Source organism: Prinia subflava, chromosome 7 (assembly GCF_021018805.1).
Source record: "Prinia subflava isolate CZ2003 ecotype Zambia chromosome 7, Cam_Psub_1.2, whole genome shotgun sequence".
Taxonomy (NCBI): Eukaryota; Metazoa; Chordata; class Aves; order Passeriformes; family Cisticolidae; genus Prinia; species Prinia subflava.
Genome location: NC_086253.1, coordinates 35,685,671 through 35,712,013, shown reverse-complemented (window position 1 = coordinate 35,712,013; position 26,343 = coordinate 35,685,671). Strand labels below are relative to the sequence as shown.

Below are 26,343 nucleotides of genomic sequence, written 5' to 3'. Positions count from 1 at the left end.
TCACAGTCTTTAACAATAGGTAGATGATCTTAGATCATATTTAATTAATTTCTTGGATAATGTATCATTCTATCTGCCTATGGGCCAAACTTTGAAAAATACAGGTGTATATCAGGATACAAAATTTCATACACAATAAAAATACCACTAAATAACTGGGTTATTAGGGTTTCTGTATCTAAGGGCCAGATTTCAAAATATATGTAGGTGCTTGAATCTAAATCTTGTCTTGCTTTTAGTTCCTAAGTTACTCAAACATGGAAAATTTCATGCCTCTTGATAAAAAGAAGAGCTTGAAGACGTGAAGAAGCACAAAGTAATCCCTATGAACTGCCAATAGAACTGCAGTAAATTGTCATGTGAGAGATTACTAAATAAAGGTAAGAACACAAAATTGTCTATACTGCTATGGCATATCATTCTTTAGGCCAGCTGCTTCTCTCAATACACTTATCAGATTGTTTCAACTGATTTAGCTACATCTCCTCTGCTATTGTCTTTAATAAATATTTTTTAATATCTTTCTCTCCTGCTGTCTCCTATATTACAACCTGACACCTAAAAAATCCATGATATTCTGTTATATCTATATTGGTGCTGTTCATATAGGATACAACACTGTATTCAGGGGTAATAGTACATTAAATTTTAAGTGTGCAATTTTTAGTCATCTCCCTTCCTTCCTCACCTTATATATGTCCTTAAGATATTTTCTAGCTTCACCCACAAACAGTATCTTTTCTATTCAGCATGAAATATAGCTCTTGTATTTAATTCCTTTCCTTTAAAGTGCTGTTGCTGGCTAAAAAATATTGTAATTTTGCCATTTGTTTTTATGCGTTTGAATCTTTCCTTGTGATTTCCTTCTTCTTAACGCTTTTAATGCTTTTACTTAAGATTTTTCCCAGACTGCTGTAATATTGTACTGTAAGCTTGTGGCGTACCACCTCCTCAATCCAGCTATCGATATTTGTTTTCTTCTTATAATAGCCATCATTTTCATCTATCACATTTTTACCTGTTTCCATACCAGAGATCATTCTGCACTTTCATCTCTCAGTTTTTCCCTGAGGATCTTCTGTGGTGCCAAAAAGAAATCAGCCAGCTAATAATGACAGCAGCTACAATTTTCTACAAGGTTGTGTTTGCTTTCTTTTTGTTTTTTTTTTTAGAAGCTCGTCCGTTTTTATAATGGCTTTTTCGTAAAGTTTTTTCATTTATATTTGTTATTTTTTACCTTATGTCTAGAAAATGCAACTTACAAAACCTGATATATGTTAAAGCATATAATATAAAGAGGGACTGACATTCAAGTATTCTTTCAATGGAATGGAGCATCTTATCCTTAAGTTTTTCTCAGACCTGAAACCTCTTCCTTCACTCTCTTCTCTACACCGCTAGAAATCATTGGTAAATGCCATAAAGCATTCTGAAACTCACTTCTAAACATCTGTGTAACTTTCAGATGAAAGCATAACTTTCTGTCTATCACATATCTTTCAGTTTTGGGTTGAATCTCAAAGGATGAAAATGATTTCTTGAAACAAATTGGGAGGGTAATTCTTAAGTATCTAGATAACACTGATGAAAATAGTCACATGTACAGTGACTCTGAAGCTGTTATCCTAAATAAATGCCAACTATATAATTGTTTTCCCTTCCAACTGGCAGGGGAGCCACAGGGATGTTGCCAGAAATAATGGCTGATTACTATAGACAAAGATACATTTTATATTAAAAACAAAAACAAAAGCAACTGAACCTTTTGTTCTCTAGAAAATTATTGTCATCATTAGGGAATATAAGTGTTTATTTCTATGTGATCATATAATTCAACTAATATAGATTGTAATTGCTTTGAAAAAAAAGGAGAAAAATAATCCAAAGTAAGCTTTGTTGGTGGGTGGGGAAATATAAACCCTGAATTGAACTTAATTGTTATTTCAGATGAATGATATGGGACTCATTTGTACGTGATTTGTTTTCTTCTGTTACTTATGTCTCACCCTGCATTATACATTTGAGCCCAGGTGTTATGACTTAATTTTCATGCTGCCCATACCCTCTGTATTGCCATTAAATAGATAGTCACCAAATGCCCATTTAACTAGCAAGTTCTACATATAAAACTAGTTTAGCTTTAGTATTCACCCGCTTTTCCTGTGCCTCTCTTCTGCCTTTTGGCTAGTCTACCTGGAAGCAGTACTTTTACAGAAGTGTTCTACTCGCATTTGAGGAGTATAATCCCCACATTTTTAAGCCCTTTATTTTTCTTTGAATGGGTAAAATTTCTTTATCACTTTTTCTCTAGGATTTTTGAAATGTAATGAATGATGCCCTAGAGAAATAATTTATATTCTGATATTTCAATGTCTTTCCCAATGTTGTCTTACTTTTAGGAGGTAACCTTGTGGCCAACTTACTTGGACTTGCTGGACTACTTTGGTTTAATAAAAATCAAGATTTAATAGAAATCGAGGTGAGATATTTAAGATTTTTCTTCTAGAAAATCAATTAATATGTTATGGAGACTTTTGGGTGATGAGCACAGCAGAAGGGTCAAATACACTGGAAGAGTTGGTTTCTACTATATTAAGACTTAAATAGATGATGAAGATTGAAATACTCTTCCATACATTTTGCAATTTGTGTGTAGAAGACTGTGCTCTTCATTTTAGGCATTTCTGAGCTGATAGGGACTGAATCACATTCAGAGAATAATTTCTATGATTTTAGTATAATCCATTGTAGTTTTATTGGCCTAAGTCATTAAAATCCACCCCAACAAAAGCAAAAGTGTATGTTCCAGGAGCATATATGCATACATCATAAAGTTTTTTGGTTTTTTTAATATCATAGTTCTTGTAGCAAATTTCTGGAGCTATACAGCTCATCTGCAAATGAATTTCTCTTTGTGCATAAGTACGATATACACACTGAATAGAACTGGAACAAATTGGCACTTCATTCCACAGTGGGAATAAAACACTTTTCCTGATCGCATCTTTTCCCAAGATCTAAGCAAATTAGAGAAATAAAGGCCATTAAGTAAAATTACATTTTATGCTATTTAACAGGTGTTTTGGTCTATTTTACCCTAAGGGTAAATCACAATGCAGTCCAAAAAGTTAATTGTTCGATAATTTTACAGTTTGTACATTTATTTCCAGCATTTCCTTTTATTTCCTATAGTATGGTTTTGTTAAACTTCTGTGATCTATCATTGGACCTATTCTATCTTTAATGCACCAAAGAATTATGAAGAACAATAGTTTAACTTTATTTTGAGAACATTTGCATTTGATATTGTCAGAAAAACCATCTGAGAAACAGAACTGAAATCAAGAGCTGTTGTAACAAATTTATATTCCTTAGGCTGTTACTGGAAAAACAGGATTCCCTGCTCATTTTCAATATAAATTTTCCTGGAAGATTGAGAATCACAAACAAAATAAACAGAATAAATTGTGCCCTGCTAGAACTGTATGTTCAGCCCCCAAAAGTTTGCAGTGTCTTCCACAGTACAATGGTCGGATATGAAATGATCACAAAAAACTCCTGACAACCACCACCCAAATTAAACTAAACAAAATGTAAAAATACCATTCAGTGGTCTATAGCTGAGGACCTAGTTTTCTGTTTGCCATCCACACATTATATGTGCCCCAAATATACAAGAAATAAAATACTTGAAGAGAATAAAAAAACAGAAGAACAAACTAAAACCAATGAAGCAATAAGTACATATATTCTTTCTTAGCAACTTGGAAACCCATATACACAAACAAAACTAGGTTTTTACTTCTTTTCTTTCTGAAATAGGGCCACTGGAAACTCCTCTGTAGCATTAGCAGTTAATCAGCTAATTATTGTATAAATATCCACACCATAGATCTATTGGATTTTTGTTTCTCATATAATAGTAGTAAGCAAATCTGTCCAGATATGGAAATAATTCATAACCTGGTGCCCCAAGATCTGAACATTTATGCTGTTCTTTTCAATTCAGGCCTGTGAATGAGTTCTGATCTCTTTGTCTCCTGATAAAAGCCTTTGGTGGGATTTCTTCCCCTGTCCTGCCCCATCCTTTCACTAAAGTATTCGGTCAGAATTACCTGCTTGTCTCAGTCAATGTCTCCCTAAGGTAAAATTTCTAAAAATGTTGAGGGAAGGTGCTAACATTTAAAAGGACAGTTCTGTTCCTGAGAATATTTCTGGGTTGAGATACTTTCTGAGTAATTTTATAAATTTTCAGTTGAGCATTTACAGCTGAAAGAACATAAAATTTCAGAAGGAATAGGAATAGGAAGTAACCCATTAATTCTTATAAGTACAATATAAGACTAATGTGAAAAAATAAAACATTTAATTTCTGATAAAACTTCAGGTTATTCCTTCAACTTATGAAAATGAAAAAAATATTTTTTTTTTTTGCTTTGGCTTGATTTTTTTTCCTTTGTAAGAACTCGTAGCTGAATCTGTTTCCTTAATTTTCCTATGTATTGCATATATGTTTGCACAATAAATATGTCTTGCACTATACACACAAGAAGGTAAAGTGAATGTTGATGTATGAAGCAGTGACATTTATTTTACTTTAAAAACATCAATAAAGCCTTTTCTGATACGAATCCTTTTTAATTCACTGAATTGATTTCTTTTAGGTAAGTAGGTTTTATGAGCTAATTGACAGTTCAATTGTAATAAATTATTTTGCAAACTAATAATGTTTATCCTAATTATATCTAGATACTATTATTTTGCAGGTAATAATTTTCTAGTCTTTGCTTTTATTTAATAGGCTAAGCTTTCCAGTTTTGCAGCAATGTTCAACCCTGACAGAATTATTTTGGACAGATTGCACTTCTTTTGTTTTTGATACTTACTTTTCATCATGTGTAATTTATGTATGTTCTACAAAATGAAATGAGTCTATGCTAATAATAAATCTATGTGTATGAACTCTTATTCTAATTTGTATTATAATTTATATTTTGTATGAAATTTTTGGTACTTTTTCATCTCTCATGTGACTGAAGTCCCAAGGTCTTTGACCTTAACCTCAGAATTCAAGTTTAGTTTGCAATTCCCAGAAATGTCCTGTTCATTATATACCCTCAGTAACAGTGACACAGTACGTGATCTCAAAATCTGTACTTGTGCTGTAAAATCAACAAAATGTTTCTTGTCCTTTGTGGAACAGAAGGGACAATTTTATGTCTCTCATTTCATCATACTTCTTTGGACTTAAATTACTGATACCATCAGCTAATACAAAAATGCAGAAGTGCATTAGATGTGACAGCCCTTTACTACTGGCAGGTGAGTTGTGACCTACAGAATTCCTTTGTGATAGTCAATAGCATGCAACTCAAGGTTAGTGGGTACTGAGCTTCAGGAGTTAAATACATCTGGATATCCACTAATTTTTTTTTTCTTTCTTCTGTCCCCGGTTTATGTTGGGTCTTTTAAACAGCACCAGTTTACAATTAGATTATGGGATTAAATAGGTCTCAGTAACATTGCTGTATTCATTTTTTCCAAAGGAAAATATGCATTTTCATTGAGAAAATAAAGCAATCTGGAAGACTGAAAACAATATCCATTCCATACAGGCATGCAGTAGAAATAAATACAGTAGACAGAATGTCAGATCGTAGAACTTTAGCCTGATCTATGATGGCATTTGCATTTTATAGATCTCAGTTTGTACTAAATGTGGCCAATTAAGAAAATTTAACTGTAACTCTATTCTCTTCTCCTCAGTTGTTCTAATGTTGAAGTAATAGTTGTAACTGAAATAGGAAGAAAATGCAAAGCTCTGTGCTTTTCAGTTAATTTCAATTTCCTTAAGATATCCCTTAAGTATTAAGAATACTTCATTTAGAAAAGAAACAGAAAAACTGAAAATCTTTGTTTTCTCATAGGCTTCTACTCAAATTTTAGCTTTTGAAGATTTAAAAATGAAATCACTGCAGTGACTCCTTCTTCATTGGCATAGTGCCAACATAAGCACCATCTTTTAAATGAGATTACTAAATGTGAGTAAATCTGCAATTCCAAGTATCTCCAATACTAAGTGTCCCATGTTTACTTTTTGAAGCCTATTCAGAGAGAACTAAGGCAACTGAAAGGGATAAAGAGCGGAAAAAGAAGAAATTGCAGCAGAAGAATGGTTGGAGTATGTAACTATCATCTCAGCATTTAGTAGCTAGTGTTCAGAAAACCTTGTACTGTTCTACCTTTGGTGAAAGTAACAACTGCTTTATCTTAAATTCTCTATCAGTAGCACTGTCTATTAATGCTCTATGTATACATACCGTATAAGACTGAAACATAGATTTATAAATTTTAAAGCTGTAATTTCAGGTAAGGTTAATAGCAAATTACTGGATAGGTAAGTGTTCTTTAGGAATTCATGAGCTACTTGGTAGGTCCACTTAATCATATCATACCCTTTGGAAAATCTTTCTAGATAAAAATTAATAAAATGTGCTATACAATTAATTATTTTTGATTCACTGTAGGTAGCATGCACAGTATGTGAACAGTCTTACTTTCCCATAATTTAATTTTGTTGCAAGCTATTTTCTTCTACTGCCGTTTTTCATATAAAAAATATGATGTACTATTTTATCTTGACAATCTGCTAAGAGTCATGGCCTCTTTCAGTTGGAAAATTCCCATAAACTATTTAAAGATGTTTCTATCAAAGAGTTATCTCTGGTAGGTTTTTTTTTTTTTAATGTCTGCTATAAAATCTCAACTAATAGAGAGTGCTATTTTTGGAATATAGTATTTCAGTAATGAGAACAATCATTTATTTCACAGGCTGAATTTTTTATTCTCTGGTTGCATGCTCTAAGAGGAACGATCCGTGAACCAAGAAATTATTTGTATACTGAATCTCTTAGGAAATGTGCAATGCATTTGAGGATCTAAAAAAATAAACCATGAGGTAAACAACTCTGCAATCCATAAAAGCTTATACCAAGACTTGTTCCTTCCACTAACAAGTAAGTAGAGGCCTGGCTGGGATGGTTTCTGCAGAAGCCTCCACTGGATTCGCAAGGCATGGAGTTGCCTTTTAATTAGTTTTTTCCTAGATTTGGTTGTGTATATATATTTTATTAGATCTTTCCACTTGCTCTCTAAGTCCACTTTTGCAGTGGAAGGAAACATTTTCTGTGTTCTGGTAGAGGCAGAAAATTGCAGACTTCATCAGATGCAGGCTACAGCAGATGAGACCTCAACATTTGTAACAGAAAAGCATTTGTGTGTACTGATCATCCTACAACTCATCTCAACACACACACTGCCCTTGTTCAGATATGATTCCATCCATCTTTGGGACAAAACAGAGAAATCATTGTTGCTTGACTTCAGTAGCTCTAAGCTGGCACCCTTATTTCCACTTGTTCTGGGCAAACTTAAATGGGAGGAAACTCAGTGATTTCAGACTCAGGAAGCCAAGTTTGATTCGTCTGATTAGTCTGAACCAAGAAGTATTCACCAAGTGAAGAATATCTAGACTTACCTCATTTGTATATGAGTACATACTTGTTGACAAGATCTTTAATAAGTCTGTTCAGATCTCCTTGTTCTGAGCAAGGAACTCCTGGAAAAACTCAAATAAAAGGTAAGCATATAAAGGGAGGAAGTAAGAACAGGAAGCTTGGAAGAAGTACAATAAAACTCTCTAAGTAGCCAGAGATCAGGTTAAAAAAGTTAAGCCCTGATAGAATTAAATCTGGCCAGAGATGTCAAAACCAAAAAAGAAAAGTATATCAAAAAGAGGTATGTCAATGAAAAAAAATGTAAAGCTAGGGAACAAGTTTTATATGCACTCTGGGAGGAAATGGGACATCAGGTTACCTGGGACACAGAGAAATGAGAGCACTGGTTACCTGCATACAGACAAGGTACTCAACGGCTCTTTTCTCCTCAGTCTTCACTGGCAAGTGATTCAAGCTTCTGGGGGCAAAGGCAGGCACTGGAAGGGTAAAGAACTCCACATAGTAGATGAAGATCGGGTTTCAGACCATCTAAAAGTGCCTGAAAGTGCACAAGTTCACAAGTCCATGGGACTTGATGAGATGCATTCATGGCTTTTGAGGAAACTGATGGATGAAGTGGCTAAGCCATTAACCACCACATCTGAGAGGCTATGGAAGATCAATGAAGTTCCCATTGACTGGAAAAAGTAGATCAGTTCCCCAGAACTAACATCGGACCAGTCTATTGCACACAGCAACCTCTGCTCTCTCCCAGCTCTACTTTATTCACTTTATTCATGGAAGTGGCAAAGCTTTAAAAGTGGCACTAGCTTTTATTCCCACTAGTACAGCATTTGAAACTAGGGAGAGTAGACATGTGGAGCTAAAAGAAAACACCAGATCTTCCTAGTATTTACTAGATGTCATTTAAAGTGAGGCAGGCAATGTCTGGCCTCAAAACAGGCTGATCAAGGATGTTTGATTTACTGGCCAGTATGACTAGAGAATATGATTATAGTAGTTTCTGCCTTATAAAAAACTGTTTTGAACATTTCAGTAACAGTAAATATAATCTCTTTGAGTATCACACTGTGCTTTTCATTTCAGGCAGGCATTTATAGACACTAACTGCTATTGTCTTGTGACTTGTGTAATTGCTTTTACTTGGACAAATGAATTATGAAATACTGCCATTTTCATCTGGCAATTTTTGCACAGCTATATATGACAGCATAACGTTAAAAAAGGCATTGAAATGTCAAGCATGCTTATAAAATAAAGGAGCAGCCTCTGAGTGGAGGGTGTATGAGAGGAACAATTCTATAGTGGTACTTTAAGGGAAATACTTTTTAAATGCATATATAAATTTTCCAGGCCTGACATATTTCCCTCTGTGCTCTTAAAATCTATGCAAGCTTAAAATCTTGTACTAATACATCATGTAAGATTTCAAGGCCCTTTTTTTTTTTTTAAGAAATAATAAAAAAAAATCCTTATATCAGGTATTGGGATATTGGCAGTAGTTTAGAAACTACTTTATGCCAGCTACTGAACATAGATTTCTAGTTATGTGGCAGATTGATTAGTTCAAATGTATGGATGAACACACTTTATTAAAAATATTAATTCCTGCTAGAAACAAGCTTAAGGTCTTAAGCTCAGCACAAACCATAAATGGAGCAAAATGCAGACAGTCAAGTGTGTCCATGTGTGCATATATCAGCATTCTTCAGGTGCAACCACAATTTGGTTGTAGTAATAATTATCACCTCCATTACTTATTCCACTGCTTTCTATGCGATTCGTTGCAGTTGCAATTTTTTTTTTCTGAACAATGGACAGCTACCAAAGAAAGAGAATTGCCCAGTGGCACTGCAGTGTAGCTCTGAAGCCTGTAAGAGAGCAGGAAGCACGTAAAATTGATCCACTTGTAAACAGACTAAACATTGTTGTCTTTGGTTCAGGTCACTGTATTTAACACTTTTTCAAAAATCCTGTTACTGAGCTGGGTTCATCAAAAGAGACATATGCACAACACAGCTGGGACTGAGTGACTGAGCACAGATGTGTATCTACTAAATTGTTTGTGACAGCGACTGTAGTTAATTGTGATGGGTGACAGGTACGTTGGAGGCCAGTCAACTCAGTCAACTGTTGATGAGTGTGGTGTGAGACATGGTATATATTAACAGCAAGTGGAAAATTTATCTCAGTCATGACTGAAAATTCAAATCAAGTTCAGCCAAATAAAGCAGACTGGAGCTGCTCATAACCCTTTTCCTTGTTTCTGCTTTATTTCCGTCTTTAATATTAGAACAATGTGGTAATGTTTATTTCTCATAAACATAGAATAGTCTGGTAAAAAAGTTGTAACTTTTTCACTGAAACTATTATTATTCCTGGTGCTATTATTATTATCTCTAGGAAAAAAAAAAGTGCTTTGGTTCGCTCCACACAATTTCTTCCCAGAGTTTCATTTGTGAACTCAATCAAAATGCAGTTTTGTTTACACTTTATCTGTGTCTGTTTCCTTACAAAAGTCTTGTGCCTTTTTTTCTCTTCCTTGCTACCAATTTTCCCTTATTAATGTAGTGAAACATCAAATGAACTTTTTCTTTCCTGTTGTGAAGTAAAAGCTGTGCAACAATCATGTTTCATTTTTCTACAACTGAATTTGGAGACCTTGAGATAGAATAGTAGTCATAGATGATTCAGTGAGAACCAAACATGATAGATTTGGAGAAGCTCTGAAAGAAGCCTGGTTAAACATTATTATCAGCAGCAGCAGTTCATGTTAACTGTGCTTAGGACTTAGGCCCTGGATGAAGCAGGGCTGTCAGACCTGTTTTGGGGGACAGAAACATTTTCAGGGTTCTTCCCTTTTTGTATAACCTGGGTGGCACAGAAGTCACTTTGAGTCACAACTAAATGCTCTACAGATCCCATAGCATGCCCTCTATTAGTCTACCATATCACTGAAATTTAACTTTATTCTGTCACTGTCTGAGGCTGGAACTCCAATCCAATGTCAGAGTTTTATAAATAAATATTTCTAGTATTACAAAAACAGTAGTTAACTCGGTAAGAGGGCTGTGAGTGTGAAATGCTCAGCAGAACGAAGGGGCACAAATAGTAAAAGTTGTCTCTATTTAGTTGCATAAAAGACTCTACAACTATTTTTTTCTTTTTTCTAAGCCCCTACAATTCCTGAAGACAAACTGGGTATCCTACCAGGAGAATGTGGGATTATACCAGTTTGTGTAATTTTTATGTGAGCTAAAGAATTATGTCTCTTATGCATGTTTACTTCCCTCATATGATTTCTGCTTAAATAGATGGTCTGAAGGTCTGCCTTGGGGATCAAACTCTTATTTCCATTTAAGTAACAGGAAACTCACACTGCTGTTTTCCAGTTCCTAGACACACACTGTGAGCGACATCCCTTTCTCCTCTTCTTGTACCAGAACCTTTAAAGCCTCCTATGGCTACTGGCTCTTCAATAGTTCATTGGGATTAATGATTACTATGGCAGTGTAGTGGGGTGGATTTCTACTTTTTACAGTATTCTTCTCTGTCAGCTCACATCATTCAATAACAATCATTATTTATGTGGTCTTCTTCATCTGAAATGCACAGCAGGGAGGGGGAGCCTACCTGCACATTAATCTTCTACTAAAAGCCCAGTCAGGATGAGATGTGTTTCTGTGATACTCAATTATAACGGATTTATATAGAATGCATAGAACACACCTCTTACACCTTTTGTAGTATGGTCTCACAAACTGGAGAGCTGCAGCAGGACCACCATATGTGCAGTTATTTACCAGATGAAGTTTACCTACAGAGGCCATTTTCCGCAAGATGTAGTTTTAGCAGAAGATGCTGAGCTAAATGAAAGTCTTCCCCAAAGAGTCATGGAGGTCGCAGTGTCAGTATAAAATTGGCATAAATTTCAAGCCAAAGGAAATAATGTTTCCACTGCTCCTTCTCTATCCACACCTCTCTGTGGTCTAGAGATGTTATATCTGGGACAGCAGGTAGATACTGTAAAGAACTGAACTCCATGCCAATAATATCTGAGCACTGGAACATTAGAGAGTTTCTAAAAATTGTGAGGAAAAGCAGGCTATGCACTGCTGACATTATTTGCCTGCTGTTCCAGCTAGTTCATACTCACTATGCTCTGATAAGTGCTCCAAGGCTTAGGAGCTTCTAAAATTCTGTGGACTTACAGAAAACTGTTCTCTTGGTACAATGCCAGGTACACTGTAAGAGGTCAGAATGGGTGAATTCAAAGATAACTTTCCCATCTGCAGTTTCACATGATTTGGTTTCAAAAAGAGGAATTGAGCTGAAAGGTTTATTAACATCTAAATCTTATGTGCTAAAACCACATTTACATTAGGCTAAAAGATTAGGATAAACTGAAACAAAATACTCTTATACAGGTCTATAGTCTTGTGTCTACCTTGGTTTTCAGGGGAGAAATTTAGTCCCCATAAACCAGGACTCAAAATGAGGCTGTACGGAAGTTTTGGAAAACTATATGATTTGTTCACTATCAATGCCAGAAAAAATATCATCAAACTGCTGTCTTTTAGTCTTATAGATTAGCTGACGAGAGGGGAGGTTTTTGTTGCTGCTATGTGATATGATAACTTTGTGGCACAGCTCTCCACATTTCCTTATCCCTTTGTCTGGGCAGAGCTGTTCTTCTCTATCAATCTGCATCTGGTCCAGGCGGTGCAGCTGCAGAGCAGTGATTGCACAGAAGAGCACCAGGATGGCAAAGATAAACGTACTTACACAGTGAAGCTTGCAAAGTGGCATGCCCTTCTGAGTACATTATATAGGAAGCTCAGTAGGGGATAATTAAACATCAAATCTGTGTTTCTTTGAGGTGTGAAAACAGTGGTTTGAGGCGGTGAAAGAGAGGACAGTGGCCACACGCAGTGCAGAGTGAGTCTTTCTCCTATTAAAGCCAGAGGGAAAAGGATTCCTCAGAGAAAATGAAACACAAATGTTTTTACATGAGGTTGAATTTTTAAGGAAAAGGGCAGGAGTGCCCAGCCAGGGCCAGGTTGCTGTCTGTTGTTATGGCAACAGAGGGAGAATCTCCTATGAAAGGGGAAAGAGTGGACGGAGTGGGAGGGCAGAAAAAAAAATGGTTTCAGAAGGAAGGCAAGGGGGTAGGAGTTTGCAAATGGAAAGAGAACAAAGCTAAGGGTCAAGTTCTGGCAGAAATGCATCTATGTCCATGATGACTGAAATGCCCCTAGAGACCTTGTGCACAGCCACTCCCTTTGTGGGTGGGCAGATTTGCTGGGGTCACTTCCACAGGCAGCATCTGGCTGGCAGAATGCCGCCGCAGCTCCCTGTCCTTCTGCACCCACTCCAGCTGAGGGCTTACCTCTACCTTTGTTCACCACCTTGATGGGCACAATACTTGCAAGAAAAACTCTTTCCGTTGCCAAGGACCCCTGCATCTGCTATGTTTTAATAAATTGAACTGATCTCAAACAGTAGTTTTTACTTCTTGAGATATGTTAGGAGATGAGAACTAGTCCTTCAACATGGGAAGCTCCCTTTTTTCCCCAAGAGGCAGGCATTCTAGACAGAATACTACTTCCAAGGTGAACTCGAAAAATTCTGACTACTGAGATGTGCAGATATTTTTGTCAGAAATAATGCCTTGACCTTGATCTGTGATGGGTCCAGTAGAGAGAATTACTTTCTCTCGTAGCAAAGTAACAGAATAGGAAAGAATGGAAGTGCAGTATGAACCAGACAACCAGCTGGTCAGGGATGCCACTTAATACTTTGCTAAACAGATTCAAAATTAAATCCCTGTACCCAGTGCACCAGAAGGAAGCATTATAAATCAGGACTAAATAACACAAAACTAAGACTTTTCTTTTGCTCTTCATAATAAAAATCAAAGAGAAATAATGAACAAATTAGTGAATCTTTCCCAATGGGAGATTTCTGTTTTCTTTATTTTTTCTCCCTTTCTTTCATGAATAAAAAGTTCATGCTAGTCAGGCTGTTCATGAGTCAGCGCTATTGTGAGAGCACGGCTGTCCCTGCTCCTTCAGTTCTTCTGAACTGGCTAGCCCATTTCTATCAAATCTGACAGGGAAATAGAGTTTTCAAATGTTACACTTTTACAAGTTCTGTGAAAATTGTTAGCTAGGGGCAAGAAAAAGGCTACAGTGATACCTACACTGAGGGAAAGACCCGAGTATGAACCACACCATTACTGAACACACACATTTCTTGTGTTGAAGGGTGTAGATAGGAGGGAGAGGTTATAAATGTTTTAATTCTTGGAAAGGCTTCAATCAAAGTTTGAACTTTATTAGACACTATCTAGCTTTCATTTTCCTTCTCTCTTTCCCTCCACATATGAGTTCTCTAGGGTTTAATGAAAAACAAAAACATGTTGCAGGCTTAGTTTACTTCATTTAAAAAGCCATTTGATGAAACACAAATCATTTAAAAACACAACTGTATTAGTTGCAGTGTTTGTGGAACTATTTATTATTTAAAGCAAATGATAGTTGCATTACACTGTCTCAAAAAAAAGGTTCTCAATACCTGTCCATTTTCTGCCTATTATTCGTGATTTATTTTCTCTCTCTTGTCTGAAATATTTTTATTTTCCAGATTTTTCCCTTAACTGCACTTTCAAATCACTTCCCTGGAAGATAGTGCAAATATCCTTCTCTTCTTTGCCACAAATATTCAAGTTTGAAATGTAATTTAAGTATGAAGATCAATGGAATTCTAAAGACAATGTCTAGAATCTTATCTCATCAAGTTATGTGATTTTTTTTTTAATTTAAAATAAAATATTCCTTCTCTTATAGCTCCTAAAGATCTCTTAAGCCTCTACAGTACTAGTTTAGCTTCCTGGTCCATTAGCATTGAACTCGTTTTTTTGGGGGTAGGAAGTCATAGAATTCAGTGTCCTCTTTGTATCAGTTTATGCTTTCCTGACTTTACTTTCCAAACCCATACTAAAATTGATTTTACATAGTTTTTAATTTCATTAATAGATGTGTTTACATTTTCTATCAAATGTTTTTTAACTTTCTTGAAACCTGTAATCAAAATAAAGATTGATAGAGTGTTTGGACCACTTGGACTTAAGTAAAAAGTTGTAAAGGGAATTTGGAGATTTACAGCTGGGTTGTCAAATGTTGAGGATTAAATCAGTTAAAAGTGATGGCTTGATGAAGACTGGCTTTCACCTTCAAGAGAGATAACACTGCTCAGGAGGAAGTATCCCTGATGAACTACAATCTATTATATTGTTAATTGGACAGCAAGAAATTAAACATAAATCATTCAACAGAACACAATGATATAAAATCAATTAAGTCATTGCACTGGAAAAAATATTAAGTGCTCTACATTAGGGAATATTATGAAGAAGAGTTTCAATTTTAATAAAACTTTTGTTTGATGCTTGATACTGTTATTCACACAGATTTTAGGAGATTTGAATTAAGGTCTTTAATTTTGAATTAGGAAAAACACTTCTAATATCAGCTAGTAGGGACAAATAACCAAGCAACCACTGGCCATTGTATTTACATAGGTTAAGGGTCAAATTCATATATAATTAACAGATATCTAACTGTGATGATTTTCATCATATTCCACCCATATAAAGTGTACAAGAAAAATTAAAACCTGGCTTTTGAAGACCTAAACTCTAAATTTTCCCTTACTTATCTGCAGTGAGACAATCCATGAAGTTTATTTACCAGACTCATGTTAGAAGCAGTGTAAATTTCGTTGTTATGCAAGACCTGAAGAACTAGTGAGTTTTCTGTAATTGCTGTAAGTTGGCTGTTTCACACTCACTCTGAATGACAGTGGAGTCTTGACAAAGTTTCCCATTTCTTCCATCTCCAGTTAGCTAGCTTATTAATTTTCCCTCACCCTTACAAACAAAACACTAATTTACATAGTTTTTCATTTTTGTTTTAGCAAGATTTTGGATATAAGAAACTAGGTGAACCTCCTTCCGGAAGCAGACTTTAGTAAAGAGGGAGAAACCCCTATTCTTTACTCAGTAGGAGAACACTGATGAGCTGAAACTTCTAAACAACCTAGATCTCTTCCAGGAAGACCTCATGCTGCTTCAGGACTGATCTAGAAGTTAAGTGTTCAGATTTACTTAATAAGTTTTTCAGTTCGCTTTCCAGAAACATCTCAGTTGGCACTCACCAAGTGTTTTTGTCATATATCATAACTTGCAGCTCAAAATCAACACCCAGAAATATCTTTCATAAATATACTCAAGCCATCAGTTAAGCAGATATGTATGATAACTTTATTATTCTTGTAACATCTATTGGGATTTTGCTTATAATTGTATATATGCTCCCCCACACACGTACAAGTCTCTCTTTATAAAATTGCCTATGTAAAATATTACACATAAGGTCAATTTTTAACAGTTTCTTTGCATTCAAACTTTCTGCCAGTGTCCACAAATTAGAATCCACAATTGCTGATGTTTTTAAGTTTTAAAATTTATTTAAATGTTTCCTAAAATCATTCATTATTGTGGTTTTTATTAGCAAATATGCTGAAAGCAACCTGTCATTAGATTTAATGAGGATTCCATATGCCACTTCTGTATACAAAAACAAATTAAGTCTATAATTAACTTATTAATTCAACGCAGCACTAATTCTTAGAATTTTATCATTGCTTTCTGTAAATGGAAGTTTTAAATTCACAGCCTATCTTTAGTATTTGGGAATAGCTCCTGGAAACATGACAGCTGCTTCCCCCACCCTGTCTACCCAATTATACTGAGAATCAAACCACAAATGTACTCAGAAGCAGTAAGGTAATTATATGTTTTAGTAGATTCATTAAGAGCTCTGAAAATATATTTCACTATGAAATAATTTCTGTTCTCTTCAAATTGCCTAAAACATGAGAGATTTTTGGTAAGAAAAGGCTAAGGTGCTATGTTTCTTTACTTTAGACAACAACCTCTTACAAATCAGTACTAAATGATGCACAAAAATCCCTTGGTATCTTAAAGAGGGAAAAATTACATAGGTAAACAGATAAATCTTTAGTACATTTGTCTTTATGGGAGCAGCTCCTGCTGTTGGTCTCTAACCTGGAGGGCATTATTCTTTTCTAAATTGCCAGTAGTGTCTCAGAGCACAGTGATAAATAGAAACCACTGAAAGAAATAACGTTCATTCTAACACACAAGAACTTTCCAGACAGACATTGGCCTCTGAGAACAAACACTTAGACAAAATAGATTAGTTGCAGTTGCAGAATATATCACTCTGGTTCCCTATAAACCGGCATTATCCCAGCTGTGCAAATAAGTGCCTTTACGCCAATCATTAAGTAATAAATACATTTAAGAGAGAGTCTAAAACTTAAAGGAAAACACAGGAAAAGGTCTTCTATATCAGTTATTTTTTTTATGAAGCCAGTGAGGTATTCCCAGCACCACTTTAAAAAGTCCCTAATAATGTAGATGTTTTGTTTTATTTTGTGGTAGAAAGTTTCCTTTGTCACACAATTAATGAAACAGAAAAGAAACAAGCACTGCAGAATTGCAATTAAAAGTACTAGTTTATTAATAAAACAGAAAACTCCCTGGCAATTTTCTCTATTATTTATCGTTTCACTTGAAACACATATGCTAAAGCAGAATTTTGTTTGTTTCTGGTTATGTTTGAGTAACATTCAGCTATGCTGTTTGTGTTTTTCCTCATTAATTGTTTCAAAATCTGACAAAATGAAAACTGTCTTGACAAATACAGTAATTCTGCTTTGTCTGCTAGACACATGGCATATGGATTGCTTTTAAGAATTGTTGTAACTAATAATTTGGTTGTTTTGTTTTTTTTTCATGCAGTCAGAACCCTAGGAAGGTATTGTGACACTACCAGCCATTTTCCCCACTACCTCTACTCTGGCCACAAGACTCTAGGAATTCAAGTGCCTGGGATGGGTTCAGCTATCCAGCACAATCAGAGCAACCCGACCCTAACTACTTAACCTGTCTGAAAATTTTATTGTTTCTTTTCTTTAGGTACCAGAAGCAGTTAGGCAGACAAGCCTTCCTTGCTCCTGGGGCAAGATGTGTGTTGGGAGGGGTGGGATGGGAATGCAGGGAGGTGCAGGAAGCACAGCAATGAGTCAGGGCAAGGACTGTGGGAAAAGATGTCATTGTGGCCAGTGCCAGGAAAAGAGATGGAAGCTGGATGTGTCAAGGAGCAAGTAGCCTGCTAAGAAGTCCTTGCATGAACATGGATGTAGCTGAGAAAATTGTACATCTGCATGTCATCTTCTTTCCCAATAGAAATTTTGTTTTTTCCCTTTCATTGTTAGACTGTAATAACAACCTTTTTTTAAAGTACACCATTTTTTTGTTTTGTTTTAATGTATACAGAATTCATTACAAAACCTGTACTTCTATTGGCATTTGGATTGAATTAATGAGATGGATTTTATCTAGGACTACATGTTTGAAAAGTTCTCTCTATTTTTTCTCTGTGGATAAAATTCAGCCAAAGGAGGGGCTGAATGTAGAAATGCCCTTTTTTTGTTTCCAATACAGATACATAATTTTTCTATGCAATCATATTTTTCTAAGAACTACTCTCTATGTATGTTAGACCTTTTAATTTATTTGATTACAAAATTTAAAATTATGCTTTTATAGTCAATTCAGCTTACTAATTCAGTAGGATTATTTGCTGTAGTTTGACAGTTGGCTTACGGCAGTATAAATAAGTGTTGACTTCCAAAATGGTCAGTGGTCTTGCTTCCTTCCTCCATCTGTCTGTAGATCTTGAAGCAAAGGGAACAAGCTTAAAATATGAAACAAGCTTAAAAAATCCCTAAGTTCTCCAACAGAAAATTCATAAAAGCTATTGAAGAGGCTTGCGGAGGGTCAGAAGCAGCTGGACATCCATGGGAAGGGAGGATACACACTCTTCTGTCTTCAATTTATCTTGGTGCAAATTTTAATTAGATGAAATGGATTCTTAAACCTGCATATAAGATCGAGGTCCAAAATGCAGAACAAAGGAAATGTCTGAGTTCCACAGGCTTCTGAAGCAGCCTGCAGCCTTCACTGACCCTCAATGTTTCTCCAACAAAGTAAATATGACAACTGTGCTGACTGAGACCTTTTCATTTTCAGGGTGCTGCAGATTTCTTAAAATTTTATTTTAAAAATTTAAAATTTATTTATTCTGTCTTCATCACCTTTGATCAGTTTTGCTCATGTTTGTTTTACATTTTTTTGTCCTTCCTTTCATGTTAATTTTCTTGTTATCTTTTCCATCCATCTGCTCTGGAGTACAGAATCAAAGTCTTTTCTCCTATTCACTTTTTTCTAGATTTCCTCATATTCATTTTTCCCTAGGATTATCAATTATTTCAAAGACTACAGTAAAAGTTTTATAATTCTCTCTAACTATATATATCTGCTAATCATACTTTCAAAAAAGCACACACAGGACACTTCTCTTGCCGCCTGTGTAGTACTGATTCACGTCCATTTACTCCATGTCTGATTGTAATTAATTTAGAAATAGCTGAGCTGTCAATAAACAAGTGTTGCCCAGAACACAAAATCAACAACATGGAGGCAGAGGTCTTCAGTGAAAAGCTGCTCCCCACCAAAAAGGGGCCAGCCTGGTTATTTCTTTTCCTTTTATAATTTTGTGGGTCTGGTAGTAGATTGGCTCCTGGGGTTGCTACCCCTTCACCCCACTGGCTATGCCAGCTGTCAACCAACATTATTTTCAGGCTGGAAATATGTAAGCAAAGGACAGTGAACAAAAACAAGAAAGGTTTTTTATGTTCCAAAGTGTGAGAAAGTGAAAAACTGACCCTTAATATTGCACAGTAACTAAAGAACTGACTCCATCTTATAAGCAAGTAGAAGGCTTTAAAAAAATCTCAGAAAAACCAGGGCAACAAACAAGCTCGTTTGAGAATTGTTCCTTCACAGTCTTCCAAAGTCACCTGTGAAATCATGGAAATATTTCTTTTCACTAAAGCCTGAGCTGCCACATTGATGCTGCTGTATGTGCTGTTATCTGGTCCTACTCTTATAAAGACAGTAGCTAGAATTTCAATTGAAGCATTGTTATAAATTGTACTTGAGTTTTGGACTATGATATAAATTGACCCCTAATGATATGAGTGGAGTGTATGTTTGAATTTTGTTGTGATTGGGATCTTAAATCAGGGACTTCATGCATAGCTGAAACTACATCAGCTACATATATAATTTTTGTGATTTATAAGTGATAAAGTATGTACCATCAAACATGTGTAGAAAGTGTTCATATATGTTTGCATTGACAGAATCTCCATATTTTTTGGAGCATGGAGTACTATGTTTTTTCCTAGTATTTTTTACTTTTCAGGTCTCTTGAATATTGTCAAATATTAATGGATATTTGCCTTGAAGAAAAGAAAGATGTAAAAACCATAGGACTAAGATTCTTATAAAATTCACATTCTTTTGTTTGTGTAGATCAAGAGGCTTTGTATACTCATCCCTGAGGGAGAAAAAAATTCCTCAGGAACTTTTACTGTCCATATAATTTTATAATTCAACAATGAATCTGCACAGTAGTGCACAGGATTAACTGCAAAGTGAAAAATCCATCTCTACAGACATAGGTACTGGTCTGAAAATAATGGTTTGCAGTAATTAGCACTTTGTGTAAAACTCTTACGATCTAAGAACACACGACTTTTTTCTTATATTTTAGTGGTCAGAAGTGCATGTTATATGTACATTCCCACCTTGTCCATTTGCTCTTTCAAACACTAGTTTGAAATCTGTTAGCAATGATGGCAGTTTTAATTTTGGGAAAAACAAAAAGCAGACTGACCTGAATAATTTTAATTTTTGAAAGTATAGTAATGTTTACCAAAATTATTGCCCATATGTTGATTATTTCTGTACTCACAAAATATGAGGGAAAACTCTGGAAAGCTATGCAGCGAAAAAGAGAGTCAAGAAAAATGGGTTCATGGACATGATAAACAGACAGAAGTGTTATGAAAATCAAATAATTTTATAGTAGTAAGTAAGATGAGAGGAGAATAATATGGTTAAAGAGTAGCTAAATTTATTTTGATCCACTATATGTTTGAATTTATAATTCTGAATATATTCAAACTGTGTTACTTTTTTCTAAACAAAAATCTTCCCAGAAACTCTGATAACAGTAAGAAAACAGTAAAACATAAAACCACTTGGTTTAAAATTATATAGATAGGTAAAGAATTAGTGTATCATGGTATAATAAGATATGTTCTGAACATAAAAATGCAATATGAACTTGCATTAAACATATGTACTGGGAATACAGCTCCTGATAATGAAGCAGTAGTTGGATATGTTGACCATATTAAAAAAAACCCCAAAACTTCAAGGGGCTTAGAAAAAAAATAACCATACCTACTCCTCTTAGTTCATGTAACTTTAGAACAGAAATCTGATGAGCAAAGACAAGTGTTTGAGTGTTTGAGAAATAAGATGACACTGATGTGTGGATATTAGAGAGATTTTTACTGAATTGTAAAAAGTATTATTAATTACTCCATATGCAAGAAACTATGCCCTTACCAATATATAAAGGCAAATAAGAAGTGTTCTGCCTCAATGAGTTTTATTGATCATAGATCAATTCTAAATTAGATCCAACAAAATTTGAAAACTAAATATTATCTGGTTTTTGTGGAGTACTGTCACTTTGTGGAGTTCTTCAAGCAAAGCAAGTGAACAAAAAATTGGTCTAGCAAACAGAACTAGAAAAACTGCCACACACTAAACCCAAGGCAGTAAATGCTGACTAGATTATGCATGAAATCCATTCTCCTGGATAACCCATCAACCTAGGCATTTATTTCCTCATATCAGTACCATTGCACAATGATAAAGGATATAATTCCGTATTTTCAAATGCAGGTTTATTAAAGATGTGATAGTATCACTTCTATTTCTACTAAAATCCTAAAGACCCAAGGGAAAATCCACATGAAATAACTCAATAGTTTCAAAGACAAGTTTATTAAATTTGTGATAGTAGCTCTTCTGTATCCACAAAAGCCCAGAAGACCAAAGGGAGTATTCCTGTGAAAATCACATTTCACCGCCAAGTAGTTTGGCATAAGTCTTTTCTCAATCCAATAAAACAGAGAGTGACAGAAAATGCAAGAGAACATAGGGTTTGCAACTGAAGAAGGAGAGTTTAATAGACTTGGCAAAGTAAGAGAGGCTGTTCAAAGTATTAAACAAAATTGGCTTAAAGTATCAGTTTTCTGATGGTTTCACAGATGAGAAGAGAGACAGGAGAAGGGAAAACTAACACAGGTAGAAAAAGAATATTCTCTCACCTTATCCAGGTTTTCTTCAGGTTGTCATGTTAAATAAAAAACACAAAGGAGGCCAACAGAGAGAAAAGATTTGGCAACAGATTTATTAAATATCTTCAGAGACAACCAGACTGTGTCTGGTTTACATTAAATTGAAGTCAACACAAAGATGGGAAGAGTAAACACTCTTTTATTTCTATCCTGAAATAAGTTGATGTTTTAAAGTAAAATTTAATCTGCTCATCTTAAGTCAAAGATGTGGATTATATAAATAAATAAACAAAAAAAAAGAAAGGTAGAAGGAGATTTGGACCTTGTCAATATATTTTCTTGACTCTTATTGCATGGATTATTATATGCTACTGTATATAACATACTACTAAATGCAATAACACAACCAAATCAAACTGTTTCAAACAAAAAAAAAATCTTAAAAATTGCAAGAACAAAACCTTGAAGTTTGTGGATTAGGGTATTACTAGTACAAATTCAAGAGCAGGTTTGCTAATTACCATGAATTTGTGTTTCCAAATGAAGGTACTGATGCATTAACTTTTGGAATATAACTCTAGTTGAAGAGAGAGAGAGAGAGAGAGAGAATGAGAATGAGAATGAGAGTAAAATACACCATTTCTAGGGAGACAGTGATGTTTCCACAGGCTTCTGAGATACACAGATACACAGGACGACAGTACTGTTGAAGTGGGGTAGAGAATTTGATGAACAATACTCTAGCTGTTACAGCTTTTCTGTACATAAAAAGATTTTAATAGGACACTTTTGATTGGTACCTTCAGTATTAACAAGACTGAAATTATTAGGTAAGCAGCATTTTTATTGAAACTAGGTTTTAAAATCCAAACTTCTAACTTGTACAGATCTTCTGTCTCTGGAAATTTGACATCCTAATTTTATTTTCAAGTTCACCAAATTCTATTTGCTAAAAAACCTTATGAAATGTTTATTTTCTAAACAGCATACTGTAATGCGTATTTATTAAAATAATATCAAGTTAAATTAGGGTTAGTCTTAAGTAAACAAGAGTTTATAAATTTGATATATATAAAATATATCAAATTTGCAACATCTTAAGAGTTTTCTTCATTATAATAAACTTTAGAAGGGTAAATGGAATCCTACCAAATTGCTGTCATATGCAGCTACTGAGCTGTGATGATTCATCAAAACCAAATGTGTGTTGTAACAAACTTAATATGGTCTAGTAAAATTTTAAAAACCAGCTTTTTCACTTTTCTTTGAAACCCATGCAGCCCTTGACAATAACTAATTCTCAGAGGATTTCAGACAAATTAATTAATTTACTAAAAGACATTTCTGCAGATAAGTGGATGTGAAAGCAGTGAATTTGTTTGTTTAGAAAACTGTTGACTTCTTCTGTATCCTGAGGAGTTGAAAGCTCAGTTTATCTCATTTCCATGCAAACTGGAAGCAACAGAAAAGAGTAATTCTAGGCTAGAATGAGTGAAGAGTTAGGAAACACATCTCCAGTCTTCTAGATCATCTTCAGTACAAAGGTATTTCCAGATGACTAAAGTTGTAACTACAAGTGTGAGCAGATCATCCTCAACATAATTTATGTATTCCCTTGAGTGCACTTATTAATCCAAGGACAGACTTGGCCTTACTTGGCAAGATAGCTTCCATACCAAATCTGGCACATGTATTTGTAACTGCCTGTCTGGATTTTTAACTATATCCTACTCTAGAATTTCAACATTTTCTAAATAAAAAATAATTATTTTTCTTCTTAAGTAACAAAGCATCGCCTTTCGGGGTCACTGAAATCATACAAAGATCATAAAAGTGTTTATCTCTTTCCTTTTAGCGTTACAAAGGGAAAGGAAACCCAAGGTAAAGCCCAAACTGTTCATGGCACAGGACAAGCCAGTGCCACTGTAACCCGTGACCTGGTGTGGGATGCACTACAAGTTACCTGCAGAGAGAGGAACACATGCCTGACTTTTTACTGTGAGAGTGCTGTGAGTAACATAGTCTCACCTAACAAACAGTTAGGACTGTTAGGTGGTCAAGTCACAGGTATGACTCCATTGACTTGTTAACTAAAGGTCCTCAATTTTTAATTGATTTTTATTTATTTTTCTCTTAATGGTGGTCAAGACTGTATCAGAAAAATGCAAAATCTATTAATATATAATATGTAATTAGATAATACATAACTGAATATGATTTCTAAGTGGCTTTTATAGCAGCAGTCAATTCATATACTAACATTAGTAACTCCTTTACCTGCTTCTTCATTTGCCATAGTGATTTTTTTAAGGAATATTTCAAAATTTTGAATGAGAAGATGTATAGAAACACAAATGAATTATAGAATCATAAAAACAATAAATCTTTAAGGTTTGAAAAGACCTTTAAGATCATGAAGTTCAGCTCTCAGTGCAGCACAACTGCTGTAACCTGTCATCTACTAAACCACATCACCCAGCTGCACCATTCCAGGCCAGCTGCAGGATGAGGAAGCTGTAAATTTCAGGAAAACAAACCCTCAGTGTTCATAGTGATATTTTAAATAGAATGCTGAGAACACTCCCATAATCAGGTCTTGCACTATTTACATATTTTGATTTTATTAACACTGCTACAGTAGGTTGGAAAGGCCTCAGAGAACTAGGAGTGGTGGATATTGCTTCTTATCTGTAATATCCCTGTGATCAGATTTTCTAGAATAATGCCTTGAAAATTTCTGCAGCTAAATTAAGAAACCTTTAAATATTCACATTTAGTTCCAAACTTAGAATTTCTCTGTCTGCATTTCTGTCTTGCAAAGACCATCTCTGCATGTGCATTGTTAGATACCTCCTAAGTTGTACAAGAAACTATTGATCAAACTGTTTCTTCATTAATTTACCTGTACCCTGATCAATTTGAAACTAGTTTGTTAGAACAATAATGAGAACCCACGAAAAGCAGGATTATTTTGGAGAATGGTTACTTATCCTGGCTTTTCTGAAACATGTTAAAATGGGAAGAAAAATCAAGAACGTCCTCAACTCTACCTTTTGTTCCCCCTACACATGTGAACGAATCCCAATTCCTCCCTATTTTGACAATGAATATTACATTTGAAAATAACTTTTCAAAACTAATAATATGCATCATATACAGTCATATACAATAAATCTTTCTGACTAGAGTCTTCTTGTTGGAGTCCAAGATATCCCTCTGGCCGCCCTGGAGGATTTGAAGACTGTAAAGGAGGGTTTGGAGACTGGACAGGAGGGTCTGGGATCTGTACAGGGGGGTCAGTTACACCCACACAGATCCCAGGAGGACACTGACTCTGATTGCTGTCCATGGGAGTGAAGACTCACATGCAGGAAGAATCACGAATCCTAAGAATTTAGAATAAGTAGTGGATGGTTTATTATAGAATATAAATATAGAAATTAGGATTCTTAGCATATGGGGCTGAAGAGGCAAGATGGAGGAATTGGGGAGTGGCCCCTGTCTTCCTTGTTCTTGCTCTCGTCCCCCATCTTGTGCTGAGTTAGGTTTTAGAGATTGGCTTAGAGTAGAACTGACATGTTAGTATAGGTAATAGGTATTGGTAAAATTTTGTAAATAAAAAATACGTCTCGGACAGTGGTTGGGTCAGGGGTACTGTACATAAGGTGCGGGGCTCTCTGATCCGCCCAGTCCAGCCACATGTCCTGCTCTGCTGGGGACACCTTGCAAAGCTGGACAAGAACTGATAGATAATTAAGAATAAACAGCCTTGATAACACGAACTGCTGGACTCAACTTGTCGTCTCTGGCTTTGGTGTGAAACACCCAGGGCGAAGAGAAGACTGAAAACCTTATTACCTCTGGGAACAGCAACCCAGAGGAAACTCCCAGGGAACAGCAACCTTGGGGGAACCCTTAGTACCTTGGAGGCCAGCAACCCCAAGGAGAATCTCAGGGAAACAACAACCCTGAGATCTTCTAATCACTCTTCCATTCAACTTGATATATTCTTTATACATTCTCCATGATCAAGGTCTTTGTCTTATAATGTGAAAAGCACAACCTCTGAAAGTTACTGTGGCAGAGCCATGTTAAGGGTAGTCAACAATAATGTAGAAAAAACCCCCATATATTTGTTCAATTCCTTTTCAGGAGCATGACTTCAAATGAAAAAATTATAAAAGTACATTTCAGTTCACTCAAACTGATGTAATTCCAAGCTCTCTGGTCACAAAGGCTGCTTATTTTCAGAGCTGATTCTGCATATGCTAATAACATTATCCAGAGATCATGAAGAAAAGACAAGTTCTTTGCTTCATGCAGCTATACCCCTTTCAATCAACCTCATGCTGAGAACCATTTATTACCATAACATATGACACAGAAAATCTTAGGAGGCAGTAAGGGGCAAATTTTCAGATTATCACATGCCATTCTAGCTGTGACTTTCTCA

The 26,343-nt window shown here is 35.3% G+C and overlaps 1 long non-coding RNA gene across 1 annotated transcript; it reads left to right on the top strand.

Moving 5' to 3' along the window:
* Positions 1–212: 212 nt before the first annotated feature.
* LOC134552539 (uncharacterized) lies at positions 213–1,756 on the top strand. The gene is made up of 2 exons (XR_010080895.1): positions 213–380; positions 1,034–1,756. It is a non-coding gene; the product is annotated as an uncharacterized LOC134552539 (long non-coding RNA).
* Positions 1,757–26,343: the final 24,587 nt, after the last annotated feature.